Below are 22,863 nucleotides of genomic sequence, written 5' to 3'. Positions count from 1 at the left end.
TGATCCAGCGCGGCCGATACAAGTGTACTGGGGAGATGGGGGTGAGGCCAAGTCATCAGGGACTTAGGCACCAAGTTTAGAAATGCCTTCCTTCTGTGGTCCATCGAGGGTCATCGTGAGGCTAAAACTGGGGAATTGGGGGCAGTAGGATCAGGTCTGGGCTGCAGGGAAAAAGGACTTCTAGCAGGAGGCAGAGCAGGGAAAGTCACTGCCAGGGTTACTAAGGAGGGGCCTCCCCCACCCCACTCCCTGACATAAACCCCGAGGATGGCAGACCTTCTTCGAGCCATTTCAGGCAGCCAAGTTGTCAGAATGATGAGGACTGCAGCCTCGCGGCTGAACCAAAGAAGAAAAAAGTCCCAACAAGCCCCATTTCACTGCCCTTGACCTTGCAGTAGAGCTCTAAGTGCAAAATCTGTCATCTATTAATCTGTTAGAAGTTGACAAAAGGGACTTTGATCAGAGGTTGTTTTTTCCCCCCTTCTTAAGTTTCCTGATGACACATAATAGCCCATTTCAGCCGGAGGGCCGGAAGCACGGGCCTCATTCTGTTCACTTCAACCCCAGTGGCCTCCCGCCCTGTGGCTCTCTCCCCGCCCCGATATTAATTGGCCTGTAAGTGGTTACATGTGTTCCTTTTTATGTGTCAGTTGGAGTCTGTTATTTGAACTTCACAGCTATTTGGGAACACAGGAGTGATGCTCTGGGCCCCAGTTGGGGAATGGAATAGTCTGGAATATGTTGCACCGGCTCCTACCTCCTGATTCTTTCCTTCCTCTATGCCCTGAGGCCTTCATGCTTACCACCACCACCCCCGCTCCCTCCCCATCACACTCCTCTGAGTTAGGCGCCCCCGCCCCGCCAGCACTGCAGCCCAGCTCTTGGAACCATGAAGTTCACAGCCAAGAAAAGCCTCAGGGAATCCCAAACTGTAGCTTCTGGTTTTAAAGAAATGAAAAGCCCCAGAGAGGGGGAATGTTTTTTAATGAAAATAACATTTGCTGAGGGGCTATCATGTACATATTTCTTACATGTGTTCTCTTGTTTCATCCTCAAAATAACTCTGGGCGTTAGGAACCACATCGTCACGTTCAGATGGGGGACCTGGAGACTGAGACTCTAAGCAAGGAGGCTCTAGGGCCAGATTGCCAACGACGAGGTCCTGCCTCTAACTCTTACCAGCTGTGTGATCTCGAGTGCCTTGTTTAGCGTCTCTGTGTCTCTGACTGCTCGTCAATAACGAGTCTACTAATAGCACCTACTTCAAAGGGCTGTTGTGAGGATTAAATTGATGGAGCGTATTTAGAGGCTCAGGGCAGGGCCTGGGGTACAGAAAGTACTTAACATGTGTCAGCTGATACTGCTCTACAAGGCAACATGGCCCCGAGATGCACTCAGAGGGAGAAGCCCTTGGTTTGAGTTTCAGCCACCCCAGTTGGCTGTGCGGGGTGGGTGAGTTACTTATTTGCTTAGTTTTCCCATCTATGTAATGGGGATATTCCTGATGGTTGGGAGGGGGTCCCTCAGTGAAATACTTAGTACCCCACATAATTGCCTTGGAGTGAATTTCACCAACAGATAAGCCCCATTCAACCTCACAGAGATTGTCACATGAAATTGGGGGACTCATTTTATTTTTGTTTATTTTTGAAATGTTTAAATTTTTAAAAGTAATCTCAATGCCCAACATGGGGGCTTGAACCCATGACCCCGAGATCAAGAATTACGTGTTCTACGGACTGCATCAGCCAGGTGCCCCTCGTGGCCCACAAATAAGAGTGGAGTTGAAAAAATTATAGGTCATATCATCAGTGAGTAGAGAAGACTTTGCATTAAAAAAATAACGGAAAAAGAAAAGGGGGGCACAAACCAAGAATAAAATAGAGCTCTTGAAAATTAACATGAACAGACCAAAAAAAACATGTTAAATGACACAATATTTGGAACATGAGAAGAGCTCTCAGAAAGTAAAACCAAGAGATAACCAGACTGAAAAGAGGAAAGATAAAGAAATTGGAGAGTAAATCTAGGATATCCAGTGTCCAAACAGTTCCAAAGAGAGGAGAATATGGAGAAAACACAGGGGAGGCAATATTTAAGGAAATAATACAAAAATAAAATTCTCAGAACTGAAGTCACAAGTTTCCTTGACTGAATTCACCACATGCTCCACACAGCCAATGATGAAAAGACCCACATCAAGGCAAATCATTGTGAAATTTCATAATACCATGGATAAAGGGAAGATATTGAAAGCTTCCAGAAAGGAAAAGTGAAAAACAAAAACAAAAACAAAAAGACATGTGTAAAAGATTAGGTTATGGGATGGCACTGGATTTCTCAACACTAGTTCTGAAAGCTGATTTACGCCCTAGAATTCTATACCCAGCCAAACTACTAACCAAGTGTGGGCTCGCCAGCAGTGACACTGTAAACTAGAAGCAAAGAAGTGTTGTTTTCAACATGCTGAAAAAAAGACTGATTTGCAATGTAGAGTTTATGCCCAGCCAAATAACAATCCCACAGAGGGCTCTAAGGCCATTTTTTAAAACACAAATTTTGGGGTTCCTAGGTGGCTCAGTCAGTTAAGCAACTGACTTAGGCACAGATCATGATCTCACAGTTTGTGAGTTGGAGCCCCGCATCGGGGTCTGTGCTGACAGCTCGGAAGCCTGGAGCCTGCTTCGGATTCTGTGTCTCCTTCTCTCTCTCTGCCTCTCGCCTGCCCATGCTCTCTCTCTCTCTTTCTCTCTCAAAAATAAACATTAAAAATTTTTTAAAAACACATGCAAATTTCCTCCAAATTTGCCTTCCATTTTTCCTGGCTCAGGATGCTACAAGAGGGAGTGTTCTGCTAGAATAAGGGCATCAACCAGGAAAGAGGCAGACGTGGATCCACAAAGAAGATAATCCCATGGTGGAAAAAGAAAAGGGATCCTTAAGAGCACGTGCATGGAGAGATGCCATCTATGGCCCAGATACTGTGCTCCGTCTCATCCTGCTGTTGGGGCCCCACCCTACTGTGGCTGGCCCTGTGGGTCCTCTGGCAGCTGACTGACTCTCAACCAAGCCCCATCTGCTTGCTTCCTGAGCCTCCCCACCGCAGCACCTGAGCCGCCTTCCTCCCAAACCCTTCACTGGGCAATGGAAGCTTCTGGAGCTGCGTAGCAACAGAGGCTGACTCTGGCGCTGCTTTCCTCTGTCTAGGCTTGAATATCCCACTCTGGTTGCCTCTTCTTTCAAACAGGATAATAACCACAGCAGCGAAGTCACAGGTCATGGTGAGGACGGAGCAAGTGGATGTTTCCGAAGCATGAAGCATGTAGAATGGCACCTGACACGAGGTGATGCCATACTGGTGTCTGTTAAGTGAAATACATTACGGCCTGACGCGAAGGTCAACCTGCAGCAGGTTGGAAACACGTCAGTTTCAACTTCAGCCACAGCTGAGGTGAATTCGTCAGCTCCTCATTGTCACGTACACCTAAACATTCCCAGAACGAAAGGCTTTTCCACTCGTGATGCCGGTACAAGTCGACCACATTGCTTCCTGCTGATCGTGGACCAAGCGATGCCTCACCCAAAGGGAGGAAGAAGCCAGAGTCTTCTCCCCAGCCCATGAGTCTTGCCTGGCTGTCCTCTTCAGAGTTACCTTGACTCAGCCCTCCGTTACCAACCATTTTCCCACTGCCTCAGCAAGCTCCTCGTGAGCTGTGCTCCCTCCCACCTTCAGATCTTCAGGCATGCTGTTCCCTTTGCCTGGACTGCTCTTCCCCACACCACCCCTTTTTCCTTTAGCTGCTTCCTCCTGAACCCCTTAGATCCTGGCTAGGTCATCATTTCTGCTGAGAAGCCTTCTCAGGACCTAAAAGCTAATTCAAACCTAAAGGCGATTCAAAATCCCATGGCACATTCTCCGGGTGCCTGGGGTATGTTTAATTCTTTTTATTTTTTTTTTTTTAACTTATTTGTTTTGAGAGAGAGAGAGAGAGAGTGAGCAAGTGGGGGAGGAGCAGAGAGAGGGGGAGAGAGACTCCTAAGCAGGCTCTGCAGTGTCAGCACAGAGCCCGAGATGGAGCTCGATCCCGCCAACCGTGAGATCATGACCTGAGCTGAGATCAAGAGTCAGATGTTGAACCGTCAGAGCCACCCAGGCTCAGGCGCCCGCCACTCTTTGTGTCCTTCATGCATTCAACGTATACTTACTGAGCGCCTCTGCTTACTGATATGCTATCCTGCAAGATACAGCGATGACCCACATAAACAGAAGCCCCTGTGCTTGGTGAGTGTGCTGTTTGATGCCTTTGCCTTAATGACCATCAGCTCCATGGTTATCACGTACCTGGCAGGAAACAGGCTTAAATAGCTATGTGCTGAGAAATGAACCACAAGAACATTGCTGCCTTCTCTGGGCGTAGAGATGGGGCTGGGGGACCTTCCCCCTCCTCTTAAACTTGTAAAGATCTGGTAGCACCGGCAGGAAGCCGGGGTGCTGACAGGCAGTTTAGAGCGGTTCAGTGGCAAGTTAAGAGAAGAGAAGCCCCACCCAGGCGGAAGGTTGTTGTGGTTTCTTTGGTGAATGTCCCTCCCTCCCCCACCTCTCCCCCTCTTCACCTCCTGTTCCTCTGGCCATGCTTGTAACCAGGCCAGCCTTCCAGATTAACTTGGGCTGGAAGGGGGAGCCGGGGGAGGGGCCTTCGTGAAGCGGGTAACCCTGTGACTAATCCAGAGAAACAGCTCTGGCCCAGCGGTTCACCCCAGGCTCGTTTGCGTCTCATTTCCTCGGGCAAATCAGCCCCTTATAATTTCACTCTGAGGTTTAGGGTTTGCCCTAGAGCTCACGGGGAGTCAGGCCAGGACGTTTTGCGTAAGTGTGGGAAGTCTCGGAGTCGGAAGTCAGAGATGGGGTCGAGGGGAAGGTGACGCAGGGAGAGGGGAACTCAGGGGGCCTGTCCCTGCCCCAGCTCCAAAGCGCTTTGGCCCTGACCTCATGCACTCGGTTGCTCCTTTCCAGGCCTTGTTGCAGAAGAGTCTAACAGTAACACCGAAAGAGACAGGAGATTTAGCCTTTCTCCCCTGCCCCCGCGCGAAAGGTGGGGAGAGGAGTAAGAATTAGGAAGCATGAGGGGAGAAGCAATGCCCTGCGTCTTTGGTACCCGAGCTGGGCGTGGTCATGGGGCCCGCTTCACACAGGCTTTGTCAGGGAGCCGGCGCGACGTCAGAATCTCAAAGCAGATCCTCTGGGTTTGGAGCCCAGCTCTATCACTTCTGTCCCGTAAACCATGGATTTCTTTTTCACGTGTCCCTTGAGCCTCGTACAGACACAAAGGAGATCATTACTTGGCGTTGATTCTTGAGAAAGTCACTTTACATCCCCCATCCTCACTTTCCTGGTACGAAAGCCTTCTCTGCCTGCCTGAGAGGGTCATGAGGCTGATACCGGACAGTGCTCTGCTCGTGACAAAAGGCTGCAATATATGTGCTTGAGTAGCAAGAACCCTCTTAAACAACCTTCAATTAACCAACCCTCCAGATTGCTGGAGGCTGTCCGTGCCCCTCAAACAAGCACTGTACCCATGCCCAGGACCACATCAAACCTTTGCAGCTAGCAGGTAACTCTCAGATTTTCCTGGGCTCATCCGTTCCCATCCCCTGAGCGGTGTGTGCTTCTCAATCTGTACCTGTTACTACTAATTAAATAACGCCATCGTTATTCTGTAATGGAATGAAGTATGGGTGCACAGATTAGGGTTCTGTCTTTGCAAGTGAAGTCGAGTGCTTCGGAGAGAATGAATGCATGTGATAACGCAACAACACGCTGGTGAATTAAACGTAACTGAGATAAGAGTAGAGGTGAGAGAGGAAAAATAAAAAAAAAAACGACTGTGAAAATGCAGTCTTTGGCACTCACATGTCCTCGCTCCGTTTGAATGAAACAGAGCCTAGAAATTGTGGATGACGCGTTGTGGGTGTGGTTTATTGGGGAAAGATAACAGAGGATTCCAATCAGTGAACACAGACGACTCCCCACTTCCTGTGACTGTTTGGGCCAAGTGACCCTGAGAAAGCTGGATCTCATAAGGTTCAAGAAGGCGAGTCCTGGAGAGGACCCCTGAATCGGGAGAGGCTTTGTGTCATTAGGGGAGGCTCTCCCTGGCGGCGGCATGTCACCACAGCCCTGCAGCTAAGTGGCTGGGCGGGCTTTCTGTGAATGCCCCTGTGACTCAATCAGTACTCCTGAGTCCAGGGCCTGGCTCATTTTGAATTGTATTCTGGTAAGCATGCTTGACTCATGTCATCTCCCCTTACTGTGCGATCAGCCCTCCTTCACCTACAGGTGAAAAATCTCCTTTCAGTTAAGAAGAAAACGGGTCTAGATAGAGGCTCATGCTGTGGGACCAAATAGCTGAATGTAATCTCAAGATATCAATTTTCCCAGCAGGACAGGGTCTTTTTATCCCTTCAGATGATCCTCTATTCTTTCATATGGCCTCACCACCTCTCCCAACCCCACAGCCCAGCCCTTCTTGTAAAATATCTACCATTAGACCCACTGATGCAGATTTCTCTCATGATTCTATCTGATCCCTTCTTCGAGTTTGTAGGAAAATACTGTACCATGGATCAAGACAAATTCCAATTCTAGCACTTTCTAACTCAGAGACCTTTGGCTGTATACTTAGCTCTTCTAAAAGCTGTGGTTTTTTTCATTTGTTTAATGGCAATTAAAATAACCAATTGTGATGCTTCATTCATTCAACAATTTCTTTTAGTACCCACCCTGTGCGAAGCACAGTGCTGCCAGCTGCAGAGATGGGAGAACCAGAGACCTTCTGGAATATCCTCAGGAATGAAGCTTTGCTGCTTGATTGATGGGCTAACTCAGGGGTTGGCAAACTTTTTTTGTAAATTGCCAGAGAGCAAACATTTGAGGCTCTCCTCCACCACCGTAGCATGAAAACAGCCATAAGCAGCTCATACACAAATGGGATGTGGCTACGTCCCAATAAAACTTTATGAAAACAGGCCGTGGGCCAGCTCTGACCTGCGGACAGTTGTTTTCCTGCTTCCGCGATGAAGCGCTAACACCCTTGGACGGAAGGCCAGTTCCAGATTACTCCAAGAAGGCCACTTTCGATTGTCTGCCTGTGGTGAGTTTAGCCCTGAATGTAGGGAGTTCTTCTGGAAGGTCTCCAGATGTCTTTCTCACTCTCCACAAAGCGTCATTCCCTTTGCTTAAGTGGAGCTGGATGCAACGGACCCCAAATGGCCTCCCTAACGGCAAAGTTGAACCCAGTAGCATTCGGTGGTCTCTTTCAGCAAATTCAACACGCATGCCGAAGAGGCAACAGATCTGTACTGATGGTAGGGAGGGAGGTGAAGGCACTTCTCCTCTCTGGGAATCAGTTTGCCTCTCTTAAAATGAGAGGGCTAGACCCGTGGTTTCCCGAACTTGAACGCTCATCAAATGACTAAGTGTGCCTGTTAACAATGCAGAGTCCCAGGCCTCTACTTTGGAGCCACTGTGTTCCATTCTAGGGATGGCTCGGGGATTCTGGACTATGAACAAGTGCCCCAGAGGATTCTGAAGGCGGACGCTCCAAGGAGCACAGAATTAGGCCTCAGCTAGCTCTGACATTCAGTGGTTAGCAGCAGAGGAAAGGAAGTCTGTCTGCCTTCGCCGGGCTGGGCTGGGCTGTGGCGGAACAGAGAATGGTGGTGGTGGGGACCATTGTCTTGTCTGCAAGGACGTGGCGGGATGTGGTTGACCCAAGCTTCCTGTGAACGGGGGAACCAGAGAGCAGGGGGAGAGATTCACACCCCAGCCCTGGGCTCAGCCCACATGCTTAGAACGTGCTCAGCAGATATTGGGAAATGAGAGCCTGGTGCCACCTCCTCTCTGTGACCTTAGGCAGGCCATTTCACCCCTCAGAGCATCAGTTTCCTCATGTATACGAGGGCGATGATGCTAGGTCATTTCAAGGACGGCACAAAGAATAAACTGAGTAATGCTTATAACACTTCCCTCTTAATGGATGGTAGGACATTCTCTTTCAGTGGAATGAGGGTCCTTCCTGAAAAGATCCTGGGGCCGAGAGCCAGAAGCCGGCTTCACAGGCTGGGCTTTTTCAATGACTCACCGCTCCACGTCAGAGTGAGTAAGACCTTTGGCCTTGCTGGGCCTCAGTTTGCTTGACTGTAAAATGGGATGCTAATGCACCTATGCTTCCCACCTCCTTTCTCAGGACTCTCTTGAAGGCTGGCTGAGACCATGCGGTAGCAAGTGCCCTCGTGCTGTCGGAGACCATGGCAAAAAATATCCAAGACCATCCTTGTCAGGAAGGGAGATTGCGGACTTTTACAATGTCCTTGCTTTCCATTTTTTCTTTTTTAGAGGACGTAAGAAAACAGGATCTCTGAAAACATCCTTGTTGAATACAACCTTCTCCCTCTGACTTATTTATTTTTTTCTGAACTTACCAGTTGATTAAGAAATAGTCATTGAAGAAAACACACAAAAAATGGAGAGACTTTCCATGCTCATGGATTGGAAGAACAAAAATTGTTAAGATGTCTAGGCTACCCAAGCAATCAGCACATTTAATACAATTCCTATAAAAATACCAAGGCCTTCTTCCCAGAACTAGAACAAACAATTCTAAAATTTGTATGGAACCACAAAAGACCCTGAAGAGCTGAAACAAATCTTGTAAAAGGAAACCGAAGCTGGAGGCATCACAATTCCAGACTTCAAATTCTATTACACAACTGTAGCAATCAAAACAGTATGATACTGGCATGAAAAGAGACACATAGATCAATAGAAAAGAATAGAAGATCCAGAAATAAACCCACAATTATATGATTAATTAATCTTGGACAAAGCAAGAAAGAATAACCAATGGGAAAAAGACAGTGTCTTCCACCAATGATGTTGGGAAAACTGGACAGCAACATGCAGAATGAACTTGGACCACTTTCTTATACCACACACAAAAATAAATTCAAAATGGCTTGAAGACCTAAATATGAGACCTGAAATGGTAAAAATCCTTGAAGAGAACACAGGCAGTGATCTCTTTGACATCGGCCATAGCAACTTTTTTCTAGATATATCTCCTGAAGCGAGGGAAATAAAAGCAAAAATGAAGTCTTGGGACTCCAAATAAAACTTTCTGCACAGTGAAGGAAACCATCAACAACACTAAAAGGCAACTGGCAGAATGGGAGTTATTTGCAAATGATCTATCTGATAAAGGGTTAGTATCCAAAATATATAAAGAACTCTTATAAACTCAACATCCAAAACACAAATAATTCAATTTAAAAAAATGAGCAGAAGACACAAACAGACATTTCTCCAAAGAAGACATCCAGATGGCCAACAGGCACATGAAACGATGCTCAACATCACTCCTCATTAGGGAAATGCAAATCAAAACTACAATGAGATACCGCCTCGCTCCTGTCAGAATGGCTAACATCAACAAGACAAGAAACAACAGATGTGGGTGAGGATGTCAAGAAAGGGGGAACACCCTTGTACTGTTGGTGGGACTGCAAACTGGTGCAGCCACTGTGGAAAACAGTAGGGAGGTTCCTCAAAATGTTAAAAATAGAACTACCTTATGATCCAGCAATCACACTCCTGGCTATTTACCCAAATACAAAAGCACGAATTCAAAGGGATACATGCACCCCTATGTTTATGGCAGCATTATTTACAATAGGAAAGATATGGAAGAAGCTCGCATGTCCATGGACAGACGAATGGATCAAGAAGATGTGGTATATGTGTATACACCAGAGTGTTACCCAGCCATACAAAAGAGTGAAGTCTTGCCGATTGCAATAACATGGATGAACCTGGAGAATATAATGGTAAGTGAAATAAGGCAGTCATAATAAATACTATATGATTTCACTCGTATGTGGAATTGTGGAAACAAGACAAATGACCATAGGGGAAAAAAAGAGAGAGAGAGAGGGAGTCCATGAAACAGATTCTTTAACGATAGAGAACAAACATGGTTACCAGAGGGGAGGCAGTGGGGGGATGGGTGAAATAGGTGATGGGAATCAAGGAGTGCACTTGTGAGGAGCACTGGGTGACGTATAGAAGTGTTAAATGGCTCTAATGTATGTCTGGAATTAATACAACGCTGTGTATTAACTAATTGAAATTGAAATAAAAACTTAAAAAAAAAGTGCAGCTACAGCAAATATAAAACGCAACAAACAAAAAAAGAAACATTCGTCAGCTACCAACTGGGAACCCAGCCCTGTGCTAGGTGCAGAAGGCGGGGGGTCCCACACCACGGAGGTTCACAGTCCGGTTGGGAAGATATCTCATGTCTGTGTGGGAAGTGAAATAGCAATGTAATGCTCCCGTTGGTGCTAGACGAAGAAGATGAAGGTACCAGTCATTCATCACACACGCGCACCATTGTGCCGTTCACAGAGCATGCCAATGACATCATCTCATTTGATATTCGAAACTATCAAAACAAACCCACCAGGTCGACTTATGAACCGACAGAGTCATAACTTCTCTGAGACCAGATAGGAAGGAAGTAGCTGAGTTGGACTTCTTTCGTGTGGCCCCAAGAATGCCACCGTCACCAAGACACCACAACTTTCTTCCTTTACATTGCCATGGAACATTGCAAAATGCATGTTATCATTACATAGTAACACAGGTAACTGCCACGTGGGGAGTGGGTGCAACAGGAGCTCAGAGAGCAGGCAGGTCGGGAGGCTGGTGGCTGTGGAGAAACAGGTAACTGGGCGGAGCTCAGAGTCTGCTCCTCACTTGGACATGGGAGCCGTGGCGATAGAGGGGGGGCTGCCTTTCTGGCAAGAAGACGCGTGTAGTCAAGAAGAGAAGCCAGAGGGGCAGGTGGGTGGCTCAGTCGGTTAGGCGTCCGACTCTTCATTTCAGTTCAAGGTCATGATCTCACGGTTCACGGGTTTGAGCCCCACATCGGGCTCTGCACTCACAGCATGGAGCCTGCTTGGGATTGATTCTCTATCTCTCTGTCTCTCTCTTCCAAATTAATACACATTTTTTTTTTTTTAAAGAAGGGAAATGAGAGTTCAGCCAGATGCCAGAATGATCAGAACGGGGCTCCATTCAGTGGATCTGCTGGAGGAAAGGAGGAACTAGGAGGTTACTTCCCAAGGCCTGGTGCATTTTCTCTTGTACCATAGGTAGGAGGGTCCCGCCATTTTCCCCTGGCCATCCTGGCCTCCTTGAACCCCAGTTCTGTTCACAATCAAATCAAAGGGCTGTGTGCAGTCCTAGCCCAAAGACAGAGTCTGCCTCTTCCGAGTTTTTTCCTTTAAAAATGTCAGCATGCTGCTGAAATAGCAATGGCAGTGAGGCAGAGCAGATCTGAGTCACAGAGGGTGCATCAAAGAAACAGCCACGGTAAGGGGCCGGTAGGGATTGTGCGTGTGAGCCGAGTTTTCCTGACAATCTTTGAGGCTTGGAGGCCCCCGTGGGCAGCCTCGGTGTGGAAAGAGGCATGCGGTGTTCAGAAATTGGGTGACTCACCACACAGGCGAGGTTTGGGAACATAAATAGGGTCCAGGGTAGCTGGGACTCCCAACCCAGAGCCTCATCTCGGGTCCTCAGTAAGCTGAGCCCCAGGTGTCCATCCTTCCAGGCTTCCAGGCGTCCATCCGGGCATCCTAACGTCCACATATCCATCCATCCACCCGTTCATCTAGTTGTTCAACAAATACCGTGAGCACAGATTTGGTGCAGGTCCTGGGCTAGGTGTAGGAGGATATGGGGGTGGCCAATATTCTCAGGGTCCCGCCTCATGAGGCTGGTAGTGTATTGAGGGAGAGACTATTGAACAAATAATGCCACGTGGAAACAGATCACTGCTGCAGTAAGTACTGTGAAGGAAAATACAGGGTATTGGAGAAGGGCAGGTGTGCCTGGAGCAGAGCCTGATCTGATTTGGGAGGATGGTCAGTGAAAGCAGAGCTAAGCTAACCGATGTGGCTGAGAAATGGACAAGCAGCCCTTTAGTACCATCCCTGTCACCATCTCAATCTCTCTTCTCCCTCTCCCCAACACACACACACACACACACACACACACATAAACTGAGAATGGATGAATAATGGTCCCAAATCTCTGGTATTGAAATTTTAGTGGAGTATAACAGGTGGGCCATAAGAGATTTCGTCCNTCTCTCTTCTCCCTCTCCCCAACACACACACACACACACACACACACACACACACACACACACAGCCCATGATGAGTTCATGGAACCATCGTGGTCTTCTGGGTCTTATAGATGTGGTTTCAAATCCCATAATCTCAACTTCCTATCTCTGGGACTGAATAAATTCCTTACCTTCTCTGGCCCTCTGTTAGAATTCTAGAAATCTTCCATGAAAACAGCAGAACCCTACGCTGGGAGCCATACATCGTGTTCTAATCCCAATCCTGCCACTGAGAGCTATGGCGTCTCTTTTGCCTCCGTGAGCCTTGTTTTCCCCATCCACCCAGTGGTGGAGTTGAATGCAGTCTTTTCAAGCTGAGAGTCTAGAATTCTATAATTCCCCGGGAGGTGTGGTCCTGAGCAGAGCTGGTGCACCCTGTCCTTCTTTGGCCATACTCTTTCTGCTGGCTGGCTCCACGTGGCATGGCTCCCACCTGCCCAGCTTCCTCCAGACAGAACAGGTAGCAGAAACAAGAGCTCAGGTTCTTCCCACTGGGGTCCATGGGCATTAATGTGCTTTGCTTCCCTCAATAACAGGGATCTCCAGGGTTTGGGAGGGAGAAATGTATGACTTCACCTCATTCTACACCCAAGAGGGAGCTGCTGATTCTGTGCGTAGGCACGGCACCAACACTTGGGCTGGGGGAGGAGGGATGGCATATGGGGTTGGAGAGGGCAGGGGTTGAGGGTGCCTCCTGTCTGGTGGAGCCCTCCCAAGAGTGAGTAGATCAGTGGAGGTCCAAGCCTCTGTTTCATGGTCCAGTGTCTGGGAACCAGCCAATGTGGCCCAGATCTAGGGGCATCTTGTCCTCAATTCCCTTTGAGCTTTATTCAATCCCTTAATAGTTATAGGTAACTATTGTTACAATAATACGTGATTTTATAATTGTTGGTGTATTTACTTTTATCGAGATCTTTATTTCTTCACACAGCTTAGGATTATGATCTAGTGGCCTTTCATTTCAACCTCCAGGTCTTCCTAGAGCACTTCTTGCAGGGCGGGTCTGGTAGTAACAAACTCTGTCAACTTTTGTTTATCTGAGAATGAGAATGTCTTAATTTCTCCCTCATTTTTAAAAAAGTTTATTTACTTTTGAGAGAGAGAACAAGTGCAAGCAGGGGAGGAGCAGAGAGAGAGGGGGACAGAGGATCCAAAGTCGGCTCTGCACATTAGAGCCTGATGCGGGGCTCTAACTCACAAACCATGAGATCATGATGTGAGCCAAAGTCCGATGCTTAACCGACCGAGCCACTCAGGCACCTTTCTCCCTCATTTTTGAAGGACAGTTTTGTAGGATATAGGATTCTTGGTTGAGGACGGGGTACTTATTGCCCATCCTGACTCCCATAAGCTGTGTGTAAGCTACTCCTGGAACATGTGCACAGCTGCCTGCCATGGGGCTAGGCACAGGCCAAGGGTAGCTGCTACTAAATTAAGAGATGAAATGGACCCAAATTACCAACCAAGCCTTGCCCTGGAACTTGCAAGCCTTCAATGGCCTCCAAGTTCTAAAACAGTTACATTACATGGATTCCACAATTGTCGTCTAAGCAGAGAGACAGATTCCTGGTGCTTCCTACTCCACCATCTTCCCAGAATCCTCCTTGTACAACATACTTTTAAAAAATAGGATCATGTATGCTGTTTTCAACTTCTTTTCAACGCAGCAAGTCAATAGTCATTGTGTCCTCAATATTTTACGGCGGGGTGATTTTTCATTGTATGACTATATCATAATTTATTTAACTGTTATTGGACATTTTAGCTGACTTCTACCGTTTCATCACTACAAACCACATTGCAATGAAATATACACATTTTATTGTCACCATGCATGAGTGCATGATTTAGAGGACAGTAAGTACACGAAGGAGATAGGGCTTTCTAGGCAGAGGACAGTTTGAGCAAAGAGCCTAGGGTTTGAAAGTGCATCTCATGTTCCGAAACTGTTGGGAACTATACAAACATGCAGGCTTTGTTTTTTTCCCCAAGGTTCTCCCTGACCACTCGAGCCCACAGTACGAAGTCCACGCTCTTGGATGTCCTCCTCGTGGTCCAGCGAGGACCGCCCAGAATCCTGGACTACGTCCTATACAGTTGGCGGCACACAGGCCAATTCCCCTAAAATACGAGACAGCCATAAAAGGCTAGGAAACGTTTTAAGGACAACCTCGTATGTCTTAAAATAGTGCCCGGCCAGAAGGAAACGTATTCCGCGTGTGTCTAATTCAGTGTGTAATGAAACACACAGGTTGGAGATCTCCCTTTCCCCTTTCTTTTGAAATTTAAAGGAGCTATTATTTGAAGTCCCGGAAGCCCTTTGAGGGTTTTTATTGCCCTTGTAGACCTAACAATAAAAGACTCTAAGAAGCAGAGGTCTTGGTAGTTCTGGGTGAAAATCCCAAGAACCAGAAAGAATCTGCTTATATAGAGTTTGAAAATCTCATAGTTTTACAAATACTCTGGCTGGGGTACCGGGTTAGCACTTGCAGGGGGACAAGCGGCAAAGTAGAGGTTGTCGCCGTGCTATGATTTACAGGGGACACCCAGCCAGCAGCTGCCTGCCTTCCCCACATTATGACTTTGGGTAAAGATCAATAGAGGCACCAATGCCCTCCCCCACACCAGCACAGAGCCCTGTACTGGGGATGACATGAGACTATAGCAGTGGCTCTCACTAGGGCCACATTGCCCCCCAGGGGACACTTGGCAAAGTCTGGAGGCATTTTTGTCTGTCATAACTGGAGGGGTGGTGCTACTGGCAGCTGGTGGGCAGAGGCCCCGGATGCCGCTAAACATCCTACAATGCACACGGCAGACCTCACAGCAAAGGATTATCTAGCCCCAAATGTCAACAGTGCCAAGGTTGAGAAACCCCAGGCTGTGGGACAAAGGGATCCGTCTGGGGCATCTCCAGGAACATCTGTTTTACCCCATGGCAAATACAGCAAAACCTCGGATTGCGAGTAACTTGTTCTGTGAGCATTCTGCAAGACGAGCAAACATTTCCAATACATGTTAACTTGATAAACGAGCTATGACTTGCAATACGAGTAGTCACGTGATCACGACCAAGCCGATGGTTCTTGAAATTCGCTTTGGTATGCAGGTGTTATGGATTATAAGCATGTTTCCGGAAGAAGTTATGCTCGTGAACCAAGGTTTTACTGTAATTTAAAACGATTTAATATTAAAATAAGTACACCTATTAAGGTGTAATAAGGCAGGACGGGTTTATGTCCTTCCCCTCCAATGCCACTCTCCCTCCACCCTCCCATCCTCCTCCCTTCTTCCTGGGGCAGAAGACCCATCAAACACCTCATTGGGAGCCTGGCTGAGGCGGGATGAGGAGAAAGGCCATTTGTGATCTGTCTCACAGGGTTCCCTCCGGGGTAGTGCTAGGAAGAGGGGAGCAGGTGTGCGTGTGAGGTGGGGGGCAGTGTGGGCTGAGACGTGCAAGCCAGGTAAAGGAGTGTAGAGGCTGCGTGTGGGGCGAGAGCAGGCTCCATCCAGATGGGAGCACGGGGAATGAACGAGAGGGGGAGACAAGAGACTCTAACCCAGCCGATGGAAGTAGAGTGGTACCTGAGAGACCATGGCTAAGAAAGAAACTATCTGCACTGACGGAAGATGGAATTATCCCATAGCTCTCACCTGGGAAACTTGTGGGACGTAACGGGATGGGAACAGCCAGAATCGTCCACACTGAGGAGGGTAAGAGAGGCTCCCCATGGAGTAACCCTTTACTGCGCACCCACCCCCACCCTCGGTGCAGCCCACCTGCCCGGTGACTTTCATGCCTCGGGCTGGTCTGGCTTCCCAGCCTCTCTCCCTGCCTCAGCCTCTCCCTGCTGTTCTTCTGGGTCCTCCCTGCCAAATACCACTCGGTAGCTGCACCGCCCTACTCAAGAACCATCAATGGCTCCCTATGGCTCATCTCGTTACACCCCAGTGCCTCTCTCTGGCTTCCTAGTCCAGTTATTAATTCAAAGCATATTTATTTGTTCTTAAATTATATGTCGAAATTGAAAATGTAACACATGAATGTAATCAAATAACCAACAGACTACAAAAGTGTAAATGACGAATATCAACTCTAGCTCAGACCCTTGTTCCCTCGATCTCTCGCGTCCCCAGGGACACCGGAAATATGCTACAATACCAAATGATGTGTGTGCATGTTTTTCTCTTCTTCCTCAAATAGGATATTATGTACTTTGCTTTCCACCTTGACATTAGTGCTTAAAAATACATCTTTGAGATGATTCGTTTTCAGCAAGGGATCTGTCATATGGATACCCCACTGTCTAGCCGGACACCTACTGCAGACCAGGCTTCTAATCTTTGCTAAGATAAGCATCAACACAGTAAACACCCTTGTGCGTTCCTCTTTTGCATATGAGCAACACACAATTCTATCTGAGCACAGATTCCCAGAAGCAGAGCGGGCATATCAAAGGGCACACACACTTTCCTCTCTGAGAGATGTTACAAGTTCCCCCCTCCAGGGCAGGGCACAGCCCACAAGCAGGTGTCTCGTCGCCTCCCCGCCCCGTCCCCTCAATTCTCAGCAAACGTTGTGATCTCTGCCAATCTGGTAAGTGAAAATAGCTCGCGTTGTATTTTGCATTTCTTTGATTATGATTAAGGCGGGGTATCTTTTCATCCATTTCAAAGCCGTCTGTGTTCCTTTTTCTGTGAACTGGCTGCTTTCAAGCCCCTTGATGATTTCTTCGTGAGGGCACTGAACAAATATTTGTAGACATCCACTTACACGCCAGAGAAGTCAGAGATGGCCTCTGCCCACCCTGTACGCGGTGGCTCCTTGTCCTCTCTTACTCACGGTCACCGCTCCTTTCCCGCTCCCCCTCCACCCTGACTCCAGTCTGTCCCTGCCGCAGGCCAGCCCTGCACAAGGCAAGGCCATGGGCTCCTGTCACGACTACCTCTTTTTGTTTATGTCATCGTTCAGTCTTGAAAACAATTCATTATAAGAAGCGATACATGTTCTTGGTAGAGCACGGAGATGATCTAGCGAAGTGTGAACAAGAAAATAAAGAATCTCATGTGATTCCCAGTCACACTGAGATAAACATCTTCCGACACTTTCTTCGATAACGTGCGCGGATGTGCCCTTCTTGTAAAACGGGGACCACACGCTAGATATAGTTTGGTTTTTTCTTTTCCCCTTAATACTATTCAATATTTGAATAGTTATTTGAATAGCTATTTGAATAATTATTCAAAATGTATTATTTTGAATAATTTATATTTATTGGTCAAAAAATTCTTTCCAGTGAATATTCCAAAATCTATCCAATCTACCCCGTTTATGGATTTTTCCCCTCCCTGCCTCCTTCTGTACATTCCTTCCTCCCTCTTCCCTTCCTTCCTTCCTTCCTTCCTTCCTCCCTCCCTCCCTTCCATCTTTTCTTCCTTCCTCTTTATAAAATGTACTGTTTATATCTATTTCCTTCTGATGAATTCCCAGAAAATTCAGAATTCTGATGAATTCCCAGAAAAGCGGTGACAGTTACTCGAGGCGAACACTTTTATGATTCTTTTTTTTTTTAAATATTTTTATTTATTTCTAGGAGAGAGAGACAGCGTGAGCAGGGGAGGGTCAGAGAGAGAGGGAGACACAGACTCAGAAGCAGGCTCCAGGCTCCGAGCTGGCAGCCAGCACAGAGCCCGACGCGGGGCTCGAACCCACGAACCGCGAGATCATGACCCAAGCGAAAGTCGGACCCTTAACCGACTAAGCCACCCAGGCGCCCCTATGATTCTTGATTTGGTGGATTGGCTAGTTTGAAACATACTTTACCTCCCTCTAGTGTGTCTCGATAATTGGACGACTAAAAACCAAGATTCCTTTACAGAGTGCATTCTAGATGTGATCTGGGCTCTCCTAATGAGAGGAACTTCTAGGAGTGTGATTCAAAGCTGAGTTATGGGGCCGGCTGGCCGGTGGCATGGGGGTCTCTGCACAGGTGACACAGCTCTGGGATCGTGAGGTATGGTGACCCTTCCTTTCTGATGAAGGCAGAAGCAATCACTCCAGTGACAGCTAGCTCTGGTCTGTGTTTCTGGGACATGTCCCTGGATGCCCAGCCCAGGGTGTGTTACGTCCACTTCCAGATGATTCTGGGAGCTCTCTGTTCCCTGGAATAAATCGCTTTCTGCTTAAGCCACATGGCTTCTAAGAACAATGAACACTGGGCAACACCATCCCTGCTTGGCAAGATGTCCTCCAGGAAGGTTGTACCAATGTATGGTCCCGCTAGGTGTGAGATGACATGATGCCAAGAGCATTTAGGGAAAGCCTGATTCTCTCCTCAGGGGGGTGTGGTCAGGGAAGGCATTTTTTTAAAAACATGTTTATTTATTTATTTATTTATTTAGAGAGAGACAGAGAGAGTGCAAGAAGGGGAGAGGAGCAGAGGGAGAGAGAGAATCCCAAGCAGGCTCTACGCTGTCAGCACAGAGCTCGACATGGGGCTCGATCTCATGAACCGTGAGATCATCATGACCTGAGCCAAAATCGAGAGCCGGATGCCCAACCGACTGAACCATCCAGGCGCCGCAAGGAAAGTCATTTCTAAAGAAGGAGCATTGGGACTGGGATCCTGGCCTGGAAGGTCAGCGCCTGTACTTTGCGTTGCAGAAACTGGGCCACGCTCTTTGCATACATGAATCCTACCATCCTTACAACTTCACGGGAGGTATGGTATCGGCCCCTTTTCACAGAGGGAGAAACTGAAACTCAGAGAGGTTATTTGACTTGCCCAAGGACAAAGAGCTAATTCGCACAGATCATGGGGCACAAACTCACATTGGCTGGACCCTGAAGTCCACACCTGGCTCGGGGCCATGGGTCTACCTTGCAAGTCCATTTCCATTCCGAGGGCTCTCTGCCGTTAGTAGAAACTTGCTCCTGTCCCTGGCACCGCTCTGAGCTTGGGGCATCGTGATAGCACCAATGACACCAGGTTCCTCTGCTGTTTCCTGGGACCCCCCCCTTCCATCAGTGCCCTCTGAAGCCTTGGGCAGGTGCCCAGTGAACATCCACTGATGTCCATGAGGCACCTGCTGCAACGCACTAGGCACGGCACCCAGCGCTGCACGTGCATGGCCTCATCTGCCCCTGCAAATGGCCCTGAGGGGCAGAGGTACAATCTTTGTCTCCTTCAGAGAGGTTAGCTAAATGACCCGGGCCACACAGCTGGTAAATGTTGAAGTAGCGATCACACGTCAGCTCTGTTGGATTTGAGGGCCTGGGGTTAAAATGGGACCACATTCCCCAAAGAACAGGTGAAACAGCACCTGGGCCACCAGGTCCCATCGGGGGGCGAATCGACGTCGCTTTTCCTGACAAGCTGCCCTGGGAAGGACTCGGCGTCTCTTCTGTGATGTTTCTGCCCAAAGCACAGAGCCTCGGTCTAATCACAAGGAGGCTTCATCAGACAAGACCAAGGTGAGGGGTATTCTACAAAATCACTGGTCTGCGCCCCTCACAGGTGTCAAGATCACAAAAGACATACAAAAGTGCAGGAGCCGTTCCAGACTAAGGAGACCAGACAACCGAATGCAAGGCCTGATTGCATCTCGATCCAGAAAAACATTGCTCTAAAGGACATGGTAGGTCAACCGGCGTGAGTTTGTTGAGGTGGTTGTGTGAAAAAATGTCCTCGTTTCTAGAAAATACATGCTGAGGTAGCTACGGGGACAGGGGATCGACATAACACGGGAAGAGCCGTATGTATAAATGGGTAAGTCAGCGTCTGGCACATCACAAGTCCTCCGTGAGTGGGAATCAGTTACCTCTCTTCCCCCAATGAGAACCTGCCAAGTGCCAGGCACTGACCTACCTATTTACCCAACGATGCCCATTTTACAGATGAAGAAACTGAGGCTTAGAGAACCGAAGCCTACGGCACACGGCAGTTACCCACCCTGTCACTTTGCCAGCAAGGTATCTTCTATTTTATTATCTGAATAATTCTTTGAAGCAAGTGTTATTGTTCCCATTTCACAGAGATGGGGACTGAGGCCCTGGAAACTTAGGTTTCTTAGCTAACTTAGAAAGGCTGCCAGTCAAATAGGAAAGGCAGGGTTGGGTTTCATAACTAGGTTGGGAGGACCCTTGGTCCCGACCCCACATCCCGTCATGGGGAAGGGTCCCTTGGAGACCACGCATGCCTCCCCTTGTTTGATGGTGGGGGGAGCTGAGCTCTGCAGGCTGCAGGGCAGTGTGGCCACATTCTCTAGACACCCCCACCCCCGCCAGGGAGTGGCGCAGCCAGGGCCAGGTCTCAAGACTCCTAGTCCAGTGCTCCCTTGAGGAAACTGGAAGATGCTGTGCAGATGTTGGGCCTTGGGGCCAGGCAGGGCCCCCCTGGGCCAAGCCGTGTGTGAATCGGCCGAACGCGGTTTTGATGGTGCCCTCATGCCGCTTTCCCTACTTTCTCGGAGTCTCGTGTACCCACAGCTCCCCAGCCACCCCCATTCCCAAGCACGCTCTGCCTTCTGGGTAGTCAGAGCCCTCCGCTATGGTGACTGGTGCCCCAGGAGCCCTGACTCCCAGCCATCTGGGAGAAGAGTCTGCTAAATGAACTGGTAAAGAGGGGTCAATACCTATCACATTATGTAGCATCCCTTTATTTTATTTTATTAAAATTTTTAAAAATATTTGTTTATTGAGAGAGAGAGCAGGGGAGGGGCAGAGAGAGCGAGGGAGATACAGAATCTGAAGCAGGCTCCAGGCTCCGAGCTGTCAGCACAGAGCCCGACGCGGGGCTCGAACCCCAAACCATGAGATCATGACCTGAGCCAAAGTCGGACGCTTAACCGACTGAGCCACCCAGGCGCCCCAATAGCATCCCTTTATTTAACTGGCATCCCCAGGAGATCATGACGCCTGGCTTTCAAAGACTAAAGCTCCAGTGGTTGAACTTGAGACACAATCGTAGGCTCCTAGGGAGACACGTTGACTTGGAACCAACAAAGAGGAGATGCACCCCTGCAGCCTGAAAAATCACAGCATCATAAAACCTCACGCCATCCAGAGTGACCTCCTTCCCCAACCCGAAACTGGAATCTGCGTAACGTATCCCCACCAGTGGCTATCTGGCTTGATTGCCTCCAGCGTCAGGGAGCTCATTACCTCACGGGGCAGTTTAGTCCATTTGGGCAGCTGCTCGATAGCTTCATTGTGTGTAATAGCCAGCAGGATCCGTTTTTTTTTCCAGCACGCCAGCTGGTTTCTCTGAGGGTGGCTGGCTGGGCCGACTGTGTTGCAGCTGGAACAGGTGTGTCCTTCTCCCTGTGACAGCACAGAAGCAGTCAGCGCTCCTCACACCCGAGGTCAAACATTTGTCGCCTCTCCATGGCAGCAGCCGTCGGCCTTCCCTATTTTTCCACATCGGAAGAATCCGATTACAGCAGGCCTTTTCTGGGCTTACATGTCGCAGAGTTCTCTGACATCAGGTTGTATTTAAAGGCTCGGTGCCGGGACTGTCTCTGCCGCACCCCATCGGCCTTGGCTGCTTCATTTTCCCATCCGTTTCTTTTAGTAACATGCATGTCAAGCCCCTGAACCTCAGCGGAGTGCTATCTGTCGGGAACGGTGGTGACAGAGGTCTGTGACCTGGCCCTGCCCCGCGGAGGCATATGGCGCTGTTTGGCAGGCACTATGTCCACGAAGGAGATGCCGAGCCAAACGTTCCTGATTTGCTTCCCTCTATACTGGAGGGAATAATATGAAATAAAATAAGGTCTGGCGCCTTAACATTTGGTTTTGACGATATCTTATGGGATGGGTGGTGTGAGGCCGGATATCATGGGCACGATCGGGGGATACTTCCTGAGGTTGGTGGCCCCCGGGTACGTTTTGGAGAATGGGTGGAAGGAGCTTTGCAAAGTGAAGAAGTTCAGCTACCATCATGAAAAGAACAAGGGCTTAACCCCAATGGAAGTGCATGTGTCCCTCCTGTGAGAACGGTAGTAATCACAGAAGCCACCCAAGGCAGTTCCACGGTCTTGGAGACTCAGGAGCCATCCTTTTTATTGCTTTCCTCTTGGCAATCGGCAACTTTTATCATATGGTCCAAGAGGACCCAGCCCCTGCCATCGTGGGTTCAGCCTGTGGAAAGAAAAAAAAAAGTGGAGGCTGAGGAAATAGAAATACCACTCTCATTAAGCCCAGGCATGACCCAGACCTTGCACATGCCACTTCCCCTCGCGGCTCACTGGCAGAGCGTGGGCTCCAGCCTACACCGCCTCGGGACATACACCTCTTTGAGTACAAGTCTGTACACCTATGTAGTGACTTTGCTTGACTGGGAAGATCTGCCGTGGGCACCGCTCATGTCATCGTGCGATCACGATCGTGTGATCACAGACTATCCCTGTTTGAAAGATGTAGAGATGCAGGCTTTTGTCTCCCCCACACCCTACTCTGCCCCCTCCCAGAGAACAGGTGGGTGTCCCGGTGCCTGGGTGGCTCAGTCGGTTAAGCGTCTGACTTCTGCTCGGGTCATGGTCTCACGGTTCGTGGGTTCAAGCCCTGCGATGGGCTCTGTGCCTACAGCTCCGAGCCTGGAGCCTGTTTCAGATTCT

The sequence above is a fragment of the Crocuta crocuta genome, unplaced genomic scaffold (assembly GCF_008692635.1).
Source record: "Crocuta crocuta isolate KB4526 unplaced genomic scaffold, BGI_CrCroc_1.0 scaffold130, whole genome shotgun sequence".
NCBI classification, from domain to species: Eukaryota; Metazoa; Chordata; class Mammalia; order Carnivora; family Hyaenidae; genus Crocuta; species Crocuta crocuta.
This window is presented reverse-complemented; position numbering follows the sequence as displayed.